Source organism: Somniosus microcephalus, chromosome 15, assembly GCF_052327205.1.
Source record: "Somniosus microcephalus isolate GS21.2 chromosome 15, FLI_Smic_1.0, whole genome shotgun sequence".
In the NCBI taxonomy this organism is placed as follows: domain Eukaryota; kingdom Metazoa; phylum Chordata; class Chondrichthyes; order Squaliformes; family Somniosidae; genus Somniosus; species Somniosus microcephalus.
The window spans coordinates 25,504,832-25,521,215 of NC_141001.1; positions in this window are offsets into that span (position 1 = coordinate 25,504,832).

The following is a 16,384-nucleotide window of genomic DNA, read 5'->3' on the forward strand; positions in this document are numbered from 1 at the left end:
CATTCCATTCCACCGATTTTCTTGGCAGGATTGGAGAGGAGCCTGAAAGAAAGTTCAGATATTTCTTGGTGGGTTAGCTTTTAAATCAGCAGTTTCTCTCTTCAAGCAGTGGTTTTCTTAAACATAATTGTGCACCCATTGTCAGCAAAAAAACACTAGCAAACTAAATTACACTCCCATAGCAGCGGAGGAGGGGAAGCTCTGCTACCAAGAACTCTAGTTCTTCCTCCCACACATCTGACTTCCAAAGCACCTACTTATCCAATCCTGAAGACACGCCATATACTTGAGATCTGCAGTTAAAGCAGTCCCTGGACCCAGACCTCCTAGCAGATCCACACACTTCTATAGAACTCTGCTCATCAGGAGGCAAGTAACATAGAAGCATAGAAGATAGGAGCAGCAGTAGGCCATTCGGCCCCTCGAGCCTGCTCCGCCATTCAATGAGATCATGGCTGATCATCCAAATTCAGTACCCTGTCCCTGCCTTCTCCTCATATCCCTTGATCCCTTTAGCCTTAAGAAATATATCCAACTCCTTCTTGAATATATTTAATGAACTGGCCTCCACCGCCCTCTGTGGCAGAGAATTCCACAGGTTCGCCACTCTCTGGGTGAAGAAATTCCTCCTCATCTCAGTCCTAAATGGCTTACCCCTTATCCTTAGACTATGACCCCTGTTTCTGGGCTCCCCGGCCATCGGAAACATCCTTCCTGCATCTAGTCTGTCCAGGCCTGACAGAATTTTATAGGTTTCGATGAGATCCCCTCTCAATCTTCTAAACTCCAGTGAGTATAAGCCCAGTCGACACAATCTCTCCTCATACGTCATTCCTGCCATCCCAGGTATCAGCCTGGTGAATCTTCGCTGCACTCCTTCCATGGCAAGAACGTCCTTCCTCAGGTAAGGCGACCAAAACTGCACACAATACTCAAGGTGCGGTCTCACCAAGGCCCTGTACAACTGTAGTAAGACATCCTTGTTCCTGTACTCGAACCCTCTTGCTACGAAGGCCAACATACCATTTGCCTTCTTAACCGCCTGCTGCACCTGCATGCTTACCTTCAGCGACTGGTGCACAAAAACACCCAGGTCTCTTTGCACTTCCCCTTCTCCCAATCTATTGCCATTCAAATAATAATCTGCCTTCCTGTTTTTGCCACCAAAGTAGCTTTGGACAACCAGCAACAAAGCAGCCCAGAACTGCATTTCGAAGTACACCTGGACCACCAGCCACCAAGATGCCCTAGATCACCAGCTGACAGCCATGGATGATCAGCTCCCTGAATCCAACAGCCTGAGCTATCAGTTGCCATGTGTGCCCAGACCTTGAACAGCCAAACAGCCATGGGTCATCAGCAGACTGGCTTCCCAGGACCACCTGATGCCTTGAAACGCCTAAGCCCAAACTCTTAGCAGGCCCAGTCCACCAGCAACCTGATGGCCTCAGACTTTTGACCAAGACAATGAACATCAGACAGACCGGAACTTGACAAATGGATAAGCACCTACTCCTTTACCACAACTCAAATACTGGATCAGCACTATTGCCATGAACCAGACCATGGACTAGAAATTTGGCTCTGTAGCACCCGTTTTTTCAGTGCTACAGGTGTCGTTTTGTGTCCAAAATGAAATCCAAGCAGCGCACGCACACTTCCGGTGCAGGCCGCACCGGACGCCATTTTGGTGAGGTCATTGGCATCGGAGCAGGGGGCGTGCACCGGTAGTATGCAGAGTAGGCAGATCATGACGCTGATTTGACGTCAGTGCTGCCATTTTTGACCTCAACGCTGGAGCGAACACCCTCTCTTAACCTTGCACAAGGACCCCCAGCTATTTAAAGGGATCACCACCTACTTATAGGTTTGTTGTTGATTGATTTCCACTAGCAGTTGCTGAGTTTGTATAACTGTTCGGTGCTTTGTAGACTTCTTTAAAGTTGCCTAAAGTCTACAGGGAGTGGTGTGGCAGGTGTTCAAGGACTTGGTACTGACTTGCAAGGCTTCTGCTCAGACCAGTTGCTCCTAGATATGGGTGCAGTAGTTTGTATCCCCCTTGTCCTGCAGCATAACAGGGAGAATGAGCAGAAGCAACACAAAGCAGGACAAGCTGCTGGAAGAGGCAGGAGGAGAAGGGGGGAGAAGGGCTCTCAGCAGAAGGCCATGTCCACTCAGGGTCTTCAGGGAGCAATTTTTCTACCTCAACCTCAGCGACAAACTGTGTGCGGTGTCTCCGTTTTACTAAGGAGGTGCTCACAGAAATCTGCCACAAGCTGCAAGCAGACCCGCAGCCTCAATCCAGGGCGAGGACGGCATAGCCAGTGGCTGTACAGGTGATCGTGGCCTTCAACTTCTTCCTGTCAGGCTCCTTCCAGGCTGAAGCAGGCGGCATCTGTAACATCTCCCAGTTCACCATCCACTTCCGTATAAGGGAGGGGAGTGACGCTCTGTATGCAAGGAGAGCTGAATACATTTAATTCTCCACCTACTGCAGGCAGAACTGCAGCCTCAGAGCAGGGCAAGGACAGCATCGCCAATGGCTGTGAAGGTGAGCGTGGCCATGCATTTTTATGCGTCGGGGCTCCTTCCAGGTTCCTTTCCAAGATCTCCCAGTTTGCCGTGCACTGCTGCATCAGGGAGGTGAGTGACACTCTGTATGCAAAGAGAGGTGAATGCATTTCATTCTCTCTTGTCAGAGAGAAGCAGGTAGAGCGAGCACACGGCTTCGCCAGGTTAGCAGGCTTCCCCATGGTACAGGGTGCCATTGACTGCACACACATCGCTTTGTGGGCGTCGCATGTCAATTCGGAGAAATATTGCAATCGTAAGAAATTCCACTCCCTCAATGTCCAGCTGGTATGCAACTATACTCAGTATCCTGGCAGCAGCCATTATGCCTTCATTCTGCAGCAGTCCGCTGTACCATCAGCATTTGAGCCACCACGATAAACCAGAGGGCAGCTACTGGGTGACAAGCTCTATCCGCTGACCACCTGGCTCATGACTCCGCTGCGCTACTCAACCACATGTGGGCAGCATGCATATAATGAAAGCCATGCTGCCACACGGAATCAGGCTGCCTGGACCTATCTGGAGGAGCCCTACAGTACGCACCAAGGCGTCTCAAGATTTCTCGTGGTCTGCTGCATGCTCCACAATCTCGCCATCATGCAGGCACAGCCCTCGTCACCAGGCATACGACGACCTGCTGAGCAGGAGGAGACGGAGGAAGAAGAGGAGGAAAAGGAGGAGGAGGAAGCAGAAGGGATGTGGCAACACAGACAGCCCCTTTCTGCCCAGGCTGTCTGTGAGCGAATCATCCGACTGCGGTACCTGTGAGCACAACCGTAATTTCCCATTCAACAATAGACCCACAGATTACCTTCCCTCTGTTACTGACCATCGCAGCGTCCTCTTGGCCACAATACTACCATAAAAGCCACCAAAAAACAAACATTCCAAACCAATTTTATGAATCACACCATTACAATATTTCAATCAAAAATCAACTAATCACCCTTGTGCATGCCCTTAGTGCCTGTCTTCAGTGTGCCTTTGCCTGTCCTCGTGCTCCTACGCAGTGCAACCCCAGTGGCTGCAGCATGGCTGGTGGAAAGCTGCTGACTTCCTGTAGTGAAGACTGCAGATGGCCTTGGAGGACGACCTCGAGCAGCTCTGGGCCAGGTAGGCCCGGCTTTAGATTGCACCATCTCAGCATGGGCAGCAGCAATCCCGGCTGGCTGGCTGACAGACAACAGCAAGGGCACTGGCGGAGTGGCAGTGGTGGGAGGACGAATGCCGTCATCCTCAGAGAGGACAGCAGGTACGTTCGCAACGGAGCCACTGCCACTCCCCCGAGGCGCCGTCTCAGCAATCCTAGTAATCTGCTGGAGTACAGACTGCTGGACTGCTGTGACACCCTGCAAGCCCCTTTCAACACTGGTAAACCCAGCCATAATGGCAGCAGTCTGTGCTTGCGTGGCAGCAAGCTGAGCTTGCTTGACTTTAGTCTGAGCTTCCACTGCAGCACTCAGACATTGGGTGGCTTCTGCTTGTGCTGCAATGGAAGCTGAGACATCGGCCGTCAGACGCTGCATCGTGGTTGGGTCCACAAGTGCACTAATGGATCTGCCCATCCCTTCCACGCTGGAAAGGTTGGGCTCCAAAGCTTTGCACAAAGCCCCGTGTAAGGTTGGTGCCGGACTCCTCTGTGCTCGACATTGGATTCAGCCTTTCCGGCAGGCCATCCGATGCACCAAGCATTTCATTGTGCATACCCATCAGCATTCTTCTATAGGCCACCCCAGCCAATTCTTCATCTGAGTCCTGTGCAGCAGAACTCATGTGCGACCTCACCCTCCAGGGAGCTGGCACCAGCACTACCCTTTCCCCCTGCCTAGCTGCAGCCCACTCATACCCAGTGACTCACCATGTGCAGATCCCGCCTCTATACTACCCTCTAAAGTCCACGCAGTGCCAGTATCTGAGCTGGTGGCTGCAAGTGTCAGATCGAGTGACAGTGTTTCTCCTTCATCATCACTCTCCTTTTCCTCTTGCACCACTGGCTTGCCAGGTTGGATTTCTTGGCTATCTGAAAGGAGAAAGGCACAAGGGTAAGATTGTGGTTGGGGGCGGCGGGGGGGGGGGGGGGGGGGGGGCGGGGAAGCAAGAGGTGCATGCTTACACCATCTGCAGCTTGTAAATCAGAAGAGACTGTGGAATGAGGGGGAAGTGCGATGTGAGAAGGAGGATTAGGTATAAGGATGTCATCATCTTGAATTGATTCAGCCCCGCTGCTGGCTACGGATTCAGCAATATCCCTCCCAATAATGGCCAGCACTGTCTCCTCCATCGGGGTAAGGACATGTAGCCGTGCCTGTCCCCCGCTGGTTAGCTCCTGCTGCCTCTGGTTATACGCCAACTTGTCCTGCAAAAGAGAGGGAACTGTGTCAGTTAGTGTGGTGCAATGTGTTTGGGTGATGTGGCTGTCATGATTGAATAGCTAGCAGTGTGTGCAAGCTGTAAGATGTGGGCATGAGGTGAATTGAGCAGTGCGTGAGCCTAGTGTCAGTTGTAAGGATATGGCATTTGAAAATGAATTCACTGACCATGACTACTCGTGTGAAGTCATCAAACTTCTTGCAGCACTGCATCCAGGTCCTCGGGGCTACACTGCTCACGTTGACCATGACGGCTATCTGGGCCCAATACCCTCGCATTTTGACTGCTGTGCCTCCTGTGGATAGAGGACCTCTCTTCTTCTGTCCACCTCCCACACAAAGCCTCCAGTGCAGCATCTGAAAATCTGGGAGCTCTCTCTCTGCCATGTTGTGCCATCACTCAGTCTCCTCAGTCTGTTTTCCAGCCACTTCCACTATCTGCTGCAGCCAGAAGGCACCTCCCCTTTAAGAGGTGCAGGCTAGCTTTAATTGGTGCTAGCCGCAAGAACTTGGGCCCCCTACCGAGGCACTAAACCACTGAACAGCGCATTTTGCGCTTCCTTACCGCTGCAACCATTTTAATTAGCAGGCAGCACAAAGTTTGAATGCCATCTGTATCGGACTCAACGGGCGTGGGCTAATCGCAATACCCATGTCCGTTTGAGCCTTATCCAATTTCTAGGCCCATATCTCTTTCAGCCCTGGTCTTCCATTCCCCACTGGCCACAGATTCTCTGTCCCCAATACAGACCCCAGACTGTTTTCTTTTTGGCCAGTCAGTCCGTCCACTGGACATGTTAGCTGTGGCTCAGTGCTATGACCTTCTAACTCAGAGGCAAGAATGCTGACTTTAAGTCCTGCTCCAGAGACTTGAGCACATAATCTAGGCTCACACTCCAGTGCAGTACTGAGGAAGTGCTGCACTATTGAAGGTGTCAACTCCTGGAGATGTTAAACCAAGTGGCCACAAAAGATCCCGTGGTACTACTCAAAGAAGAGCAAGGAAGTTCTCCCGGTGTCCTGGCCAACATTTAGCCCTCAACAAATACCTAAAACAGATGATCTGGTCATTTATTTAATTGCTATTTGTAGAACCTTGCTGTGCACAAATTGGCTGCCGTATTTCCTACATTATAACATTGACTATATTTTAAAAGCGCTTTGGGAGGTCCTGAGGTTGTGAAAGGTGCTATATAAATATCTTTCTTTCTTTCTTTCAGAAGCCCACTGTTCAAATACCTCCAGTCTGATTTCTGCACACATCACAGCACAGAAATTGCCCTGGCCAAAGTCACGAATTCTGATGAAGGGTCATCGACCCGAAATGTTAACTCTGTTTCTCTCTCCACTGATGCTGCCTGACCTGCTGAGTATTTCCAGCATTTTCTGTTTTTATCACGAATTACATATTCTGTGACAATTACTGTGATCAATACCTCCTGGATCCTTCCACAGTACTTGACATGGTTGATCATACTGTGCTCCACCACTGTGTCTCCCCCTTTGGCCAGCTCCATGGGACTGCCCTTTGCCCTTACATGGTGCCACTCCCAGCTTTTTGACAGTCAGGATATCTCCATCAATGGCTTCTCCTCCTTCCCTGGCTGTCACCCAAGAATCTGTCCTTCGCCCCCTCCTTTTCCTCATCTACAGTTGTTCCTTCGTGACATCGCCTGCAGGGGTGGAGTCAGCTTCCATATGTGTGCTATTGATACCCAACTCTACCTCTCTATCACTTCTCTTGGCCTCACAACCACTTTTGATGTTTTCAGGCTACCAGTTTGGATGAGCTTCCTTCAGCTGAACAATGAGAAGACTAAAGCCACAACTCTTGGAGCTTGCCACACACTGCTCCCTTGACATGAACTCCATGTTTCAAATCCCATTTTCTCTCCATCAAAAATTACTGCTTATTTCCACTTCCGCAACATTACCCAGTTCCATCCTTACCTTCGCCCCACTGCTGCAAAAATGACTATCCATGCTTCTCTCACCTACAGATTCAATTATTTCAATGTTCTCCTTGGCTGCCTTCCTTTGTCCAAGCTCGATTAACTACAGCTTATCCAATAGGCAGGTTTTGCACTAAGTTCTGCATGTTCATCACTCTCATCCTCTCAGATCTACATTGGCTCCCTGTTCCCCAATTAATTAAATTTTCCTCATCCTTATCTTCAAGTCCATCAATGGGCCTACTCAACCCACCTCTACAACTACCTCTAGACATACTCTCTCCCATACACCCCAGCCTTCTGACATTGGACTCCTGTGCACCCTGCCCTTTCTCTGTCCCGCCATTGATAGAGCTTTCCGCCACCAAGGCCGTGCTCTCTCTTCAAAGATCCTTCTGCCTCTGTACCTCATTCCTCCTTTAAAAACCTTCAGAAAATGCAATTTTTCTCCCAAGCTTTCAGTCATCCCCTCCTAAACTCTCCCTCCATCCCCGTTTTCTGTTCCTCTTGCTAATGCTCTGTAAAGTGGTTTGGGATATTTTGTACATTAAAGATGCTATATAAATGCAAATTGTTGCTTTTTTTGTGTGCCCTACTTAGGTATGACTATGCATGAGATGCAATGTGGGAGCTGTTAAATTTGGGTGAGCATTTGACATGGGCAAACAGTAAATGTGAAACAGGTTGGCAGGCAACACTTTGTGGCATGCAATTTCGGGTCATCTACCCGATGGACGGTAGTGTAGGGTAGACTTACCTTGCCAGATTCCTTATAGTGCGCCATCTTCTCCTGCATCGGTTCTCAGATCCTGCAGGTAGCATGCACAGTTAATCACCAAGAATGGTGCAGTGCTGTCCTCTGGGGAGGCTACAAGAGAATACAACAGGCCAACCATCTTCACACACACAAGTGATACATCAGCACCTCCAATCTGCCAGCCATGGAACAGGAAGTCACATGCTGCACTGCGCCCCCACAGCCTCTGTTTCATGCCTACATATCAGGTTTTCTTTCACTTCATTTTTCCTGACACTTCTTTCTCCGGTCTCCTCTTCAGCCTTTGTAAAGCCGGCCATGCCAAAGGGTCACAACGTATCCGGAGCTTTTCTAAAAGCTGTAATAATATATACCCACCAACCTTTAAATGACCACTTCCCTTTAAATTTCAGCTAAAGCATGGTTTATGGTTTCCCCATCATGCTAGCTCCCTGCACAAAGCCAAAGCTTCACAAGCAGCTACGAATAACTAATGTCATTGAGCTGACATTGCAAAATTGTGGGTACGTAGTTCACTGCACTGTTGGCCAGCTTTGAACAAGCAACTAGGCATTCAAGCCTAAATGGACCATAAAATTTGCCTCTTCGACCATAATAACAAAACAGGATCAGTGGAAGTGCTTTTACTATGTTTTCTTTCTGTACTCCTCCATAGCAATTGCCAGGTGATTAGCGTTGGTCATTCCCTGGTAGAGTGCTGGATAAACAACTTTTGTATCATCCCACTGACCACATTGCTAATGATTGCAGAAATTGACTCTCAGTATGCTACAGCATCCTTCAGCGTATGACGCACATATTACAATGATCCGCATATATTTTCACCTTAATGCAGCATCCGTCATTTGAAAGTAAGTTCCATGAAGTGTAATTACTGAAGTGACGAACAGAGCCAATGGCCATGCCAGGGATAATAGCAGCCTGCCTTACTTTGTCCACTAATTGTATCCCTTGCTTACATGTGCTGTGTTTCACCCAACAATCATTCCTCAAACCCATTATAATTCTCTAAGGTATTATTTCTGGATTGGTGCTTCCTTTGGGTGGAGTTGGTGTAAAGTGCCTTGATGACACTTCTGCCTGCGAGAGCCTGGCTTTCTTCCATGAGAGTGCAGTCTGAGTGTGCAGCCTCATCTTTCGTGACGATGTCTTTCTGTCAAAAGAACAGATGGCATATTGTTAATATTGTGTTAAGTTATGTAACATGCCACAGCACTGCCAAAATAGGGTGTCTTTTGCATGGCTTCTCTATCATTGTATATCTTTAGATTATTGCAAACACAGTACGAACATAATAGTCATCTATGGAAAATGCCCTAAGAATTTCCTTAAATGTGTCCTCAAAATGGAGTTTCAGCAGTCTGATCTCTACTGTAAATTGATAATCAGCAAGCCAGTTAATGTTGAATTACTGTTATATAACCGAATTGCCTTTGTAACCTATTATTTATTTGTCAGTTAATCCTTTCTACGAAACAATTTGCACCCACATTGTCTGTTTAAATGCTTCTAATTATGATCCTGAGGTTACTAAACAATTGTTAGTTCATGAATTTAATATCTGGGTTCTTCTTTGGTGATTTGACAAGAAAGGCAAATTCATTCACTCAGTAGCTTGTGTGCACCCTAAGGGAAGGTTGGTAGTGTAAATGCTAAATTAATCCAAACAAGTTGATAGTTGGGCGAGCTAAATGTAGGCATCATGCTCTCCTAGGCATAGACTGGCCAGTAAATCCAGCTGGTTCCTTGCTGAGGAGTTAAGGTGAGGGGTTAAAGATTTGTCTGGTGTCCTTTGATAAATATTCTTGTCAGGGTACCAATCCCAATATTCTTATATAGTACTAACAGGCACCTTGGCACTGTCCTTCAGCTTTTCCTCCCCTCCTATGCCCTCTCCAACAATTATGTGCAACATTGTAATTTTACATGGGGTAACAGCTTGGATTTGGGTGCCACCACCTCCAGGTTATAAAATTGCACCTTATCCTCAAGCACAATGTATGCATTAATTGTGATTACACTATATAGCAAAATTACAAATGCCTCTCTGCTGTGATATTAAAATATCTTTTCCATAAATATGGTAGCTAAACTAGTACCACATTAAAGCCCAGCTTCTTGCCAGTTCTTGTGCTGTGATGACAGCTATTTATATATACATTGTATTTACCTATCGGAGATGCATCTTCCAGCCACATCGATATATGGACTGGTCTATTTTAACTTATTAACATTCTTTGTTTTTCTTGGAATTAAGTTTCTGTTAAGTATTGTAGTTATGGTACTTGTGTAGAGATCAATGTCAGGTTCTGCTTTGTTAGAAATTCAAAATTGTTTTCTTACCATAGCAGTTCTCTTCAGGTCAGACACTTTCTTCCCGAGTTCATCACAAGCACCTCAGATGCGTGACACAGTACTGACCATCTTTGCTGTCTTCTATGCTTAGTGTATGCTCCGTTTCCTTGTTGGTTGTGTACCCTTTGGCCCTGTCGAGGCTAATTTGCTCCTTCCTCACTCCATTTACAAGAGCCTGGTGGGTATCATCACTGAATCACACCTTCCTTTAATACCTTATGAGAAAAATGCCCTGATGCACAGCTTGAGTACTGGAAAATGCATATCTAAAGTGGTTAAGAGCCTTGATAATTCATTAACAAATGACTCAGCAACATTATTGCATATGCATTGTGCCCAGCTTATCTACGGTGTATGCACTGTACCACAACCCATCTTGGAAAAAGCACTGTGCTAAAAAATCACATGTTCCCAAAAGTGCAAGGAACTTAACTCTCCTTTAAGAAAAACTGAGGTGAAAAGGGTCATTTAAATCTTTTTGTGTTTCAAAGCACATATCATATCAAGTGGCATATTACCTGCAACTCCACTCAGCTTGGTCCACTTCATTATCAAATTCTTGCAACCTGCAACAATACATGCTTCACTAATGCTATGCTATGCACTTCTGTTTAAAAATGCTTCTGAATACATTTGTTTACTACTCTGCAGATTCCTATACTCAATCTTTGTAAAGTGGAAACAGTATCAGACTCAGGTTGGATGCTTATTTTGTTGCTTACCACTGCCCATACTTTGCTTCCTCTTCAGGCAAAACTTTCTCAATCTTCACCTTCACACCTGCTTGCCTGTGGTCCAATTGGTCTTTGATTTGTTTTGAGGACCAGTTTTCATTCATTGTATCTACAAAAAATGAAATATAGCTTAAAAAAGCAAAATTTGTATATATGCACTTAGCAAACAGAGATGATTATGCTAGGGTTTAGGTGGTCAATCTATCTTTGCACCCACTAATAATATCAAGTGTTCTCAGGACAGGCACAAATAGCTCCAAGTATCCAATCAAGATTCAGCTTTTGCCTAGTCTAAACCCAGACAGAGGCCAAGGTTTAGCAACCAGAAAGGTGCAGAAACTTTGGGAATGCAGCAAGAAAAAAAATTAAAGGCCAGAAAAAGACAGCGTTCAAATGTGGTAATGTAAGCATGGATCACATATTTTAAAAAATGCCCCATTCATGGCAGAACAATATTTAGAATTGCTTTGAGGGCCCTGTGTTGAATTATTAATAAAAGAATCGCGTGCTTGCTGTTGAACAGAAAGACTTCCTTTTGCAGCCTCTCTCCTCCATTCTCTTGCCCTCTCCTGGAGTCTGTGTTACATAATGGCCCGGATTTTGTGTTAGAAATAACAGTGAGGCTATCAGTGCTCACCATTATTAAAGTGTAAAGTGTAAAGACAGCAAGTTCCGGCGACCGCACATGCGCAGTTAAACACAGAGATCAGGAAGTTGTTGTCCGAGTTACCCTGCTGCTCCAGAAGCTTCGCTATCCGGTATCTCAGCGAGACTCGGCCATGAACGTGTGGAAGGGCGTCAAGATGGTACTTATGTGATAGATATACACTAAACGTGCGAGAAAAAGTTAGAGCTTGTCCATTCCAGTGTAAGTAACTTTTTAACGGCATGGTAAGTCTTAATAACTGTCAAACATCCTCTATGGCACGGAAAGTTAAGTTTTACAAGTGTGAAGTCTCATTCCTTCAGATTTTAATTTTTGTTAGAGATTTAACAAAATCAAAAAATGTTAAAATGTTTTAAAGTTTTAAATCTCTTTTATCTCTCTCTTAATCCCATCTTTCTTACCCTCTCCTTATTTTACATTCTGTACATGATTTGGCATTGAATTAAATATTCTAACTGACACTTCCTGGTTCAGACTCTGGGTGCTTCAGTAAGGATTCTTCAATCTGATTGGTTAAGGAGATAAACAGTTGCTTGCCCTGTTCACACAGGTCCCAGATCCCCTGTAGAGGACGCGGCGTGGAAATGGCTTTCTAATTACAGCAAGTTCCAGTGCAAAAGCCCATAGAAAGTCTCTGGACAAATGTAAGTGTAATGAACGGCTCGCAACATTTGTTTGCCACTAATCGCAAAATCCAGGCCAATATACCTGGACAAGAGTACAGGCAGTCTTCAGCCAGTGCCATTCTGCAATCAGACACTTATGAGATAGCATGTGTTGGCTGTCTCTTCACTTTTCCCCTCAGAGTCATAACAATTAATTGAATTTAAATTCCACAGCTGCCATGGTGGGAATTGAATTCATTCATCCCGGCCTCTGGATTATTGGTCCAGTAACATAACCACTCTGCTACTATTCCCATTCCCGTTGTACAGGTTGGTAAAACAAAGTTACTGTATTGCGAAGGACTTACAACCATTATGACTGAGAAATAGTTTGAGTCTGGTCAGACTCATTTCACTGACATCGTGCTTTTTCTAGTAAGGTACTCATGTTTACATATGTATCGGCAACATACTTGCTAATGTGATGTTGATGAAAGAATACCAGCCAAACATTAAAAATAAAAAATACCAGCTGTTTACAACTACCCTGATTTTTCACAATTTCTGAAATCATAAAAACAAGGTGGGGTCTTTAACAAAAAATATTGTAGTGTCATGAACCCACCATACCATCAAAGATCCATTTTATAGAATCATTTTCAAGAGTTATTACTGCTGCTTGTTTACAGAAAGATAACAGTTCATTCAGGTAAAATTTATCCTCCAAGTTGAAATGTATTTCATAACACTTGCAAGCACTGGTACAATTCTCTAAACCAGGGGCTTGGCCCATAAGAATCAAGAGCAAGTGACAAAAATTAGGGACACTTGTTTCACTACCAGTACCACATCAAGTCTTTCTTGAGTCCCAATATGAACATTTCTGTTTTAGCATAGCAACCCACAAACATATTTCTCTTATAAAGGAACTGAATCCATATTAAATTCATTGTTCACAGTAGCTCTTAAGTAAGATCAACTGTTTAAGTTAAAATTTAAACTTTAAATTTTTAAGTTTCTCCAGGCTTAAGCAGAGACAAACAAGCAAGCCCTCTTGCTGGAGAGCTGCTGAGGTTAGTTAATTAGCTAACTTGATTAAACTGGTTCCTGAAACAGTGCTGACTCATCCGAGTCACAAACAATATAAACACAGGGGCCTGTGAGGGCAGCCAGCGCAGAATGAACAACTGGGAGTTTGGTAAGTGTGAGATTTCGGTGAAGTGGAGGAAGGAGGTGCTTACTTTTCCTAACTTCTCCCGCAAAGCGGCGGCGGACCGGAGCGGGAGCAGACCGAGGCCCGAGAGCGGGGATAAAAGCAGCAGCAGACCTGCATCAACAAGAGAAAACGGCAGTGTGACATCACAGGTAAGGCAGGTAAGTGATTGGTAGTGACTGTGGGCTAAGTTTTAAGAGAACATATAACTAAATTTTAAAAACTAAACTTAATTTAATTAATTAATTTAATAAACTAAACGTGGTAAATAATTTGATTAACACTAAACTAATTAATTAAATTAATTAAATAATGGGAGAACAGGAGATGTATTGCTGCTGCTGCAATATGTGGGAGCATGTGGACATTTTTGTCCAAGGCGACTACATCTGTGGTAAGTGTGGCTCGAGGAACTTCGGCTCAGAGTTGAGGAGCTGGTGTCCGAGCTGCAGACATTGCGAGACATCAGGGAGGGATAAAGTTACCTGGACCTTTTGCTTCAGGAGGCAGCCACACCCCTTAGATTAAATACTTTAGCATTGACACGTGGTCAGGGACAGGAGGGTGTGACTGCGAGTGAGGCAGGTACGGGGATCCAGGAGGTAGTATTGCAGGAGCCTCAGTCCCTGCACTTGTCCAATAGATTCGAGGTTCTTGCAACCCTTGTGGACAAGTGCTGGGACTGCGGGGAGGACGAGCAAACTGACCACGGCATCATGGTACAGGAAGCCGTTCAAGTGGGGGGGGAAGATTAAAAAGGAAGGTGGTTGTAGTAGGCAACAGTACAGTTAGGGGGATAGACACTGTTCTCTGCAGCCAGGAGCGTGAGTCCCAAAGGCTATGTTGCCTACCCGGTGCCAGGGTAAAGGACATCTCCTCTGGGCTGGAGAAGAACTTGGAGTGGGAGTGGGAAGGGGAGGATCCAGTTGTCATGGTCCACGTAGGTACCAATGACATAGGTAGGACAAAGAAAGAGGTTCTGCTGAGAGAGTTTGAGCAGCTAGGGACTAAAATAAAAAGCAGAACCACAAAGGTCATAATCTCTGGATTATTAGCAGAGCCACGAGCAAATTGACATAGGGAGATGAATGCATGGCTCAAAGATTGGTGTGGGAGAAGTGGGTTTCGATTCATGTGGCACTGGCACCAGTACTGGGGAAAGAGAGAGCTGTTCCGTTGGTACGGATTACACCTGAACCATGCTGGGACCAGAGTTCTAGCGAATCGAATAACTAGGGAGGCTTTAAACTAAATAAAGGGGGGATGGGTAGGGTCCCGGTGGAGAGAAATCTAGAATGCTAAAGAGAAAAGACAAGGAGGCAGTGCAGGAAAGTGATTGGGGTAAGGATCGCCAGATTGTGTCAGGAAGGGACAGAGCGTACAAACAAAGGAGTGCACGAACAAATAGGGTCCAGGTAAGAAAAAATGGTAATAATAAGACAAATAGGGCCATAGTATAAAAAAAATGTTCAAAAGACAAATCTAAAGGCATTGTATCTGAATGCCCAAAGCATTCGTAATAAGGTAGATGAATTAACAGCGCAAATAGATGTAAACAGATACGATATAATTGCGATTAGGGAGACATGGCTGCAGGGCGACCAAGGCTGGGCGCTGAATATCCAAGCATATTCGATATTTAGGAAGGACAGGCAAAAAGAAAAAAGGAGTTTGGGTGGCGTTGTTAATAAAGGATGAAATCATTGCAACAGTGAGAAAGGATATCAGTTCAGAAAATTAAGATGTAGAATCAGTCTGGGTGGAGCTAAGAAGCACCAAGGGGCAGAAAACATTGGTGGGAGTTGTCTATAGGCCTCCAAACAGTAGTGGTAATGTAGGGGACGGCATCAAACAGGAAATTAGAGATGCACGTAACAAGGGTACTACAGTAATCATGGGTGACTTTAATCTACATATAGACTGGCCAAACCAAATTAGCAATAATACTGTGGAAGATGAATTCCTGGAGTGTGTACGAGATGGTTTTTTAGACCAGTACTTTGAGGAGCCAACTAGGGAACAGGCTATCCTAGATTGGGTATTGTGCAATGAGAAGGGGTTAATTAATAATCTTGTTGTGCGGGGTCCTTTAGGGAAGAGTGACCATAACATGATAGAATTCTTCATTAAAATGGAAAGTGAAGAAGTCCAATCTGAAACTAGGGTCCTAAATCTAAACAAAGGAAACTATGAAGATATGAGGAGTGAGTTGGCTATGATAGATTGGAGGGCTTCATTAAAAGGCATGACGGTGGATAGGCAATGGCTAACATTTAAGGAACGAATGCATGAATTGCAACAGTTATACATTCCTTTCTGGCGCAAAAAACACAAAAGGAAAAGCGGCCCAACCATGGCTAACAAAAGAAATTAAGGATAGTATTAGATCCAAAGAGGAGTCATATAAAGTTGCCTGAAAAAGTAGCAAGCCTGAGGATTGGGAGCAGTTTAGACTTCAGCAAAAAAGGACCAAGAGATTGATTAAGAGGGGAAAAATAGAGTACGAGAGTAAACTTGCAAGGAATATAAAAGCGGACTGTAAAAGTTTCTACAAGTATGTAAAAAGAAAAAGATTAGTGAAGATAAATGTAGGTCCCTTTCAGTCAGAAACGGGAGAATGTATAATGGGGAACAAGAAAATGGCAGAGCAACTAAACAAATACTTTGGTTCTGTCTTCACGGAAGAGGACACAAATAACTTCCCAGAAATGCTAAGGAACCAAGCATCTAGTGAGAAGGAAGAATTAAAGGAAATTAGTATTAGTAAAAAAAAAGTGCTGGAGAAATTAATGGGACTGAAAGCCGATAAATCCCAGGTCCTGATAATCTGCATCCCAGAGTACTAAAAGTGGTAGCCATGGAAATAGTGGATGCATTGGTTGTCATCTTCCAAAATTCTATAGATTATAGAACAGTTCCTGCAGATTGGAGGGTGGCAAATGTAACCCCACTATTTAAAAAAGGAGGGAGAGAGAAAACCAGGAACTACAGACCGGTTAGCCTAACATCAGTAGTAGGGAAAATGCTAGAGTCTATTATAAAGGATGTGATAACAGGACACTTAGAAAATATCAACGGGATTAGACAAAGTCAACATGGATTTATGAAAGGGAAATCGTGTTTGACAAACCTACTGG